The 6,065-nt window shown below is 53.2% G+C and overlaps 1 long non-coding RNA gene across 1 annotated transcript in view; it reads left to right on the forward strand.

Annotated features, from left to right (window-relative positions):
- The window catches only part of LOC308185590, a 308,961-nt gene extending 303,536 nt beyond the window's left edge, over positions 1–5,425 (forward strand). Inside the window, exon 3 of the long non-coding RNA XR_013943489.1 lies at positions 3,220–5,425. This is a non-coding gene — a long non-coding RNA (uncharacterized lncRNA). The remainder of the gene's footprint in view (positions 1–3,219) is intronic.
- The last annotated feature ends 640 nt before the right edge of the window (positions 5,426–6,065 follow it).

The raw sequence follows: 6,065 nt of genomic DNA on the forward strand, positions 1-6,065 counted from the left end.
CACCACTGGGGATGCAGTGCAGTGAGTCCAGAGAGTGCACTGGCACCACTGGGGATGCAGTGCAGTGAGTCCAGAGAGTGCACTGGCACCACTGGTGATGCAGTGCAGTGAGTCCAGAGAGTGCACTGGCACCACTGGGGATGCACTTCAGTGAGTCCAGAGAGTGCACTGGCACCACTGGGGATGCATTGCAGTGAGTCCAGAGAGTGCACTGGCACCACTGGGGATGCAGTACAGTGAGTCCAGAGAGTGCACTGGCACCACTGGGGATGCAGTGCAGTGAGTCCAGAGAGTGCACTGGCACCATTGGGGTTGCAGTACAGTGAGTCCAGAGAGTTCACTGGCACCACTGGCGATGCACTGCAGTGAGTCCAGAGAGTGCACTGGCACCACTGGGGATGCAGTGCAGTGAGTCCAGAGAGTGCACTGGCACCACTGGTGATGCACTGCAGTGAGTCCAGAGATTGCACTGGCACCACTGGGGATGCAGTACAGTGAGTCCAGAGAGTGCACTGGCACCACTGGGGATGCAGTGCAGTGAGTCCAGAGAGTGCACTGGCACCACTGGGGATGCAGTACAGTGAGTCCAGAGAGTGCACTGGCACCACTGGGGATGCACTGCAGTGAGTCCAGAGAGTGCACTGGCACCACTCAGGGTGCAGTGCAGTGACTCCAGAGAGTGCACTGGCACTACTCGGGATGCAGTGCAGTGAGTCCAGAGAGTGCACTGGCACCACTGGGGATAGAGTGCAGTGAGTCCAGAGAGTGCACTGGCACCACTGGGGATGCAGTGCAGTGAGTCCAGAGAGTGCACTGGCACCACTGGGGATGCAGTGCAGTGATTCCAGAGAGTGCACTGGCACCACTGGGGATGCAGTGCAGTGAGTCCAGAGAGTGCTCTGGCACCACTGGGGATGCAGTCCAGTGAGTCCAGTGAATGCACTGGCACCACTGGGGATGCTGTGCAGTGAGTGCAGAGAGTGCACTGGCACCACCTGTGAAGCAGTACAGTGTGTCCAGTGAGTGCACTGGCACCACTGGGGATGCAGTGCAGTCAGTCCAGTGAGTAAACTGGCACCACTGGGGATGCAGTGCAGTGAGTGCAGAGAGTGCACTGGCACCACTGGGGATGCAGTGCAGTGAGTCCAGAGAGTGCACTGGCACCACTGGGGATGTGTCCAGTGAGTCCAGTGAGTGCACTGGCACCACTGGGGATGCAGTGCAGTCAGTCCAGTGAGTGCACTGGCACCACTGGGGGTGCAGTACAGTGAGTCCAGGGAGTGCACTGGCACCACTGGGGATGCCCTGCAGTGAGTCCAGAGAGTGCACTGGCACCAATGGTGATGCAGTGCAGTGAGTCCAGAGAGTGCACTGGCACCACTGGGGATGCAGTGCAGTGAGTCCAGAGAGTGCACTGGCACCACTGGGGATGCAGTGCTGTGACTCCAGAGAGTGCACTGGCACCACTGGGGATGCACTGCAATGAGTCCAGAGAGTGCACTGGCACCACTGGGAGTGCACTGCAGTGAGTCCAGAGAGTGCACTGTCACCATTGGGGATGCAGTACAGTGAGTCCAGAGAGTGCACTGGCACCACTGGGGATGCACTTCAGTGAGTCCAGAGAGTGCACTGGCACCACTGGGGATGCAGTGCAGTGAGTCCAGAGAGTGCACTGGCACCACTGGGGACGCACTTCAGTGAGTCCAGAGAGTGCACTGGCACCACTGGGGATGCAGTGCAGTGAGTCCAGAGAGTGCACTGGCACCACTGGGGATGCAGTGCAGTGAGTCCAGTGAGTGTACTGGCACCACTGGGGATGCCCTTCAGTGAGCCCAGAGAGTGCACTGGCACCAATGAGAATGCACTTCAGTGAGTCCAGAGAGTGCACTGGCACCACTGGGGATGCACTGCAGTGAGTCCAGAGAGTGCACTGGCACCACTGGTGATGCAGTACAGTGAGTCCAGTGAGTGCACTGGCACCACTGGGCCTGCAGTGCAGTGAGTCCAGAGAGTGCACTGGCACCACTGGGGATGCAGTGCAGTAAGTCCAGAGAGTGCACTGGCACCACTGATGATGCAGTACAGTGAGTCCAGTGAGTGCACTGGAACCACTGGGGATGTAGTGCAGTGACTCGAGAGAGTGCACTGGCACCACTGGGGATGCAGTGCAGTGAGTCCAGAGAGTACACTGGCACCACTGGTGATGCAGTGCAGTGAGTCCAGAGAGTGCACTGGCACCACTGGGGATGCACTGCAGTGAGTCCAGAGAGTTCACTGGCAGCAGTGGGGATGCAGTGCAGTGAGTCCAGAGAGTGCACTGGCACCACTGGGGATGCACTGTAGTGAGTCCAGAGAGTGCACTGGCACTACTGGGGATGCAGTGCTGTGAGCCCAGAGAGTGCACTGGCACCACTGGGGATGCAGTGCAGTGAGTCCAGAGAGTGCACTGGCACCACTGGGGATGCACTGCAGTGAGTCCAGAGAGTGCACTGGCACCACTGGGGATGTACTGCAGTGAGTCCAGAGAGTGCACTGGCACCACTGGGGATGCACTTCAGTGAGTCCACAGAGTGCACTGGCACCACTGGGGATGCAGTGCAGTGAGTCCAGAGATTGCACTGGCACCACTGGGGATGCAGTGCAGTGAGTCCAGAGAGTGCACTGGCACCACTGGGGATGCACTGCAGTGAGTCCAGAGAGTGCACTGGCACCACTGGGGATGCAGTGCAGTGAGTCCAGAGAGTGCACTGGCACCACTGGGGATGCAGTGCAGTGAGTCCAGAGAGTGCACTGGCACCACTGGGGATGCAGTGCAGTGAGTCCAGAGAGAGCTCTGGCACCACTGGGGATGCACTACAGTGAGTCCACAGAGTGCACTGGCACCACTGGGGATGCTCTGCAGTGAGTCCAGAGATTGCACTGGCACCACTGGGGATGCAGTGCAGTGAGTCCAGAGAGTGCACTGGCACCACTGGGGATGCAGTGCTGTGACTCCAGAGAGCGCACTGGCACCACTGGGGATGCACTTCAGTGAGTTCAGAGAGTGCACTGGCACCACTGGGGATGGGTTTCAAGCCAACTGCATTAACCGCTCATGCTTCTTTCTTATGAGACGTTAGTAAACCAATTACATAGCCTTGTCATGACTAAATCACAGGTAAAAATCCTGTACATCTCATGTGGCCAACCACTCCCAACTAGGATTCCAAGAACCAAGAGATTCGGTGAAAATAGGGCTAGTGCTATTAGAGGGGTGATTATTAGGGTAAGCCCTAAGCTGTCTTTAATGGAGAAGTATGGGTGGAATGGGATTTTGTCGCAGTCTGATACGATTCCTAGTGGGTTATTTGAGCCTGATTCGTGTAGGAAGGTTAGGTGGACTAGGGTGATTCCTGCAATTAGGAAGGGCAGTAGGAAGTGGATGGCGAAGAATCGGGTTAAGGTTGGATTGTCTACTGAGAATCCTCCTCAGGCTCATTCTACTAGAGTTTGCCCAATGTACGGGATGGCTGAGAATAGGTTGGTGATTACGGTGGCCCCTCAGAATGACATTTGTCCTCATGGGAGGACATACCCTACGAAGGCAGTTGCTATTAGGGTGAGTAGGAGGATTACTCCTGTGTTTCAGGTTTCTTTGTATAGGTAGGAGCCGTAGTAGAGGCCTCGTCCGATGTGTAAGTAGATGCAGATAAAGAAGAGCGAAGCACCGTTGGCGTGGAGGTTGCGGATGAGCCATCCGTACTGGACGTCTCGGCATGTGTGAGCTACTGAGGAGAAGGCGAGTGAAGTGTCTGCGGTGTAGTGTATGGCTAGTAGCAGGCCTGTTAGGATTTGTGTGGCTAAGCAGATGGCTAGAAGGGAGCCGAAGTTTCATCAGGCAGAGATGTTGGAGGGGGCGGGTAGGTCGATTAGGGAGTTGTTGATTATTTTTAGTAGGGGATGGGATTTGCGGATGTTAGGGGCCATTAGTGAGTCTGTGTGTTATTAGGATTATTACCAGGATGGAGAGGGCGAAGGATCCTAGGTAGGCCTTAATTAGCCCTGTGTGTATTGAGGTTGCGGCTTTGCTTGCGGCTACTTGTAGTTCAGCAAGGCCCTCTGGCCCTATTTTTTTGAGTCAGGAGAGGTCGATCAAGTGTAGGGCAATGTTTTGTCCCTTTTCTAGTAGGTTTTTGGAGAAGAATCGGTGTACTAGGGGGTTGAAGTACCCTAATGCAGAGGAGAAGTTTATGAGGGGGTTTGGTTTGGGGTGAGTGAGGGTGTGTGTTATGTTCGATAGTTCTAGGGCTAGGATGATTCCCAGGATTGTTATGAGGATGGCAGCGGTTTTGGTGATAAGGGGTATGGTTATTGGGGGGGTTTTGGTTGGTGTGATGAAAGAGGTAATGATTATTCCTGCTGTAATGCTGCCTAGGGCGAGTCGGGTTAGGGGGGGCGGTGATTAGTGGGTTGTTTTCGTTTATTGATACTATTGGGGGGATTCGGGTTTGTCCAGCTTGGACTAGGATGGTTATGCGGATGCTGTAGGTTGCGGTGAATGCTGTGGCTATAAGGGTTAGGAGTAGGGCTCAAGTATTTAGGTATGATGTGTTTAAGCTTTCGATGATGAGGTCTTTTGAGTAGAATCCGGCTAGGAATGGGGTTCCTATCAGCGCCAGGTTTCCGATGGTTAGGCAGGAAGTAGTGACTGGGAGTATTTTCTGTAGGCCTCCTATCTTTCGGATATCTTGTTCTCCGTTTAGGTTGTGGATGATAGACCCTGAGCATAGGAATAGTATGGCTTTAAAGAAGGCATGGGTTGAGATGTGTAGGAAGGCTAGTTGTGGGAGGTTTAGTCCGATAGTGACTATTATTAGTCCTAGTTGGCTGGATGTTGAGAAAGCAATGATTTTTTTGATGTCATTTTGGGTTAGGGCGCATGTGGCAGCGAATAGGGTTGATAGAGCACCTAGGCATAGGCAGGCGGTTAGGGCTGTGTGGTTGGTGGCTAGCAGGGGGTGCATGCGGATGAGCAGGAAGATTCCGGCTACTACTATGGTACTGGAGTGCAGTAGGGCTGATACTGGGGTGGGGCCTTCTATTGCTGCGGGCAGTCATGGGTGGAGTCCAAATTGGGCGGATTTTCCTGCGGCTGCGAGGATTAATCCTATGAGGGGGAGGATTGGGGTTTGGTGGGGGTGTACGGCTTGTTGGATCTCTCAGGTGTTGAATGTTGAAGCTAGTCATGCTATGCTCAGGATCAGTCCGATGTCTCCGATTCGGTTGTAGATTACGGCTTGTAGGGCGGCGGTGTTGGCATCTGCTCGGCCTTGTCATCAGCCGATGAGAAGGAAGGACATGATTCCTACTCCTTCCCAGCCTACGAATAGGAGGAATATGTTGTTTGCGGTTGTTAGGAGGAGTATGGCGACTAGGAATGTCAGTAGGTAGGTGAAAAATTTTGTTACGTATGGCTCTGAGGCCATGTATCATATGGCGAATTGTAGGATTGATCATGTTACAAATAGGGCGATTGGAAGAAATGTTATTGAGTATTGGTCTATTTTTAGGCTCAGGGGGATTTTAAAGTTTATAATGAATTTTCACTCCCAGTGGCAGGTGACAGATTCTACTCCCGAGTAGATGAATGCGGTTGTAGGGGCTAGGCTAATTAGGAATGCGGTTTTAACAGCGCGGGTGGTGGCTTGTGGGGTGTTTTTAAAGTTTTTAAATAGAAATGGCAGGATGATTGGGGTTAGGAGGATTGTCAGCGTGAGTAGTGTGAGGGAGTTGATTAGTAGTGTGGGGTTCACTCCTTTTACTTGGATTTGCACCAAGATGGGTGGTTCCTAAGACCAGTGGATTGCTGTTATCCTTTAAAAGTAAGGGGGCTGAGGTTTTAGGCTCAGATGTAAGAGTTAGCAGCTCTTGTTGGTTAAACCCTCCCCTCGGCAGGTAAGAAGGTTTGAACTTCTATTCTTAGAATCACAGTCTAATGTTTGGTTTAAACTATACTTGCATGAGGGGATTCCGGAGATCAGTTCGGGTTTGAGGATTAGGAGGAATATTGGGATAATGTGGAGTGT

Source organism: Anser brachyrhynchus (assembly GCF_964034855.1).
Source record: "Anser brachyrhynchus genome assembly, chromosome: Z".
NCBI classification, from domain to species: Eukaryota; Metazoa; Chordata; class Aves; order Anseriformes; family Anatidae; genus Anser; species Anser brachyrhynchus.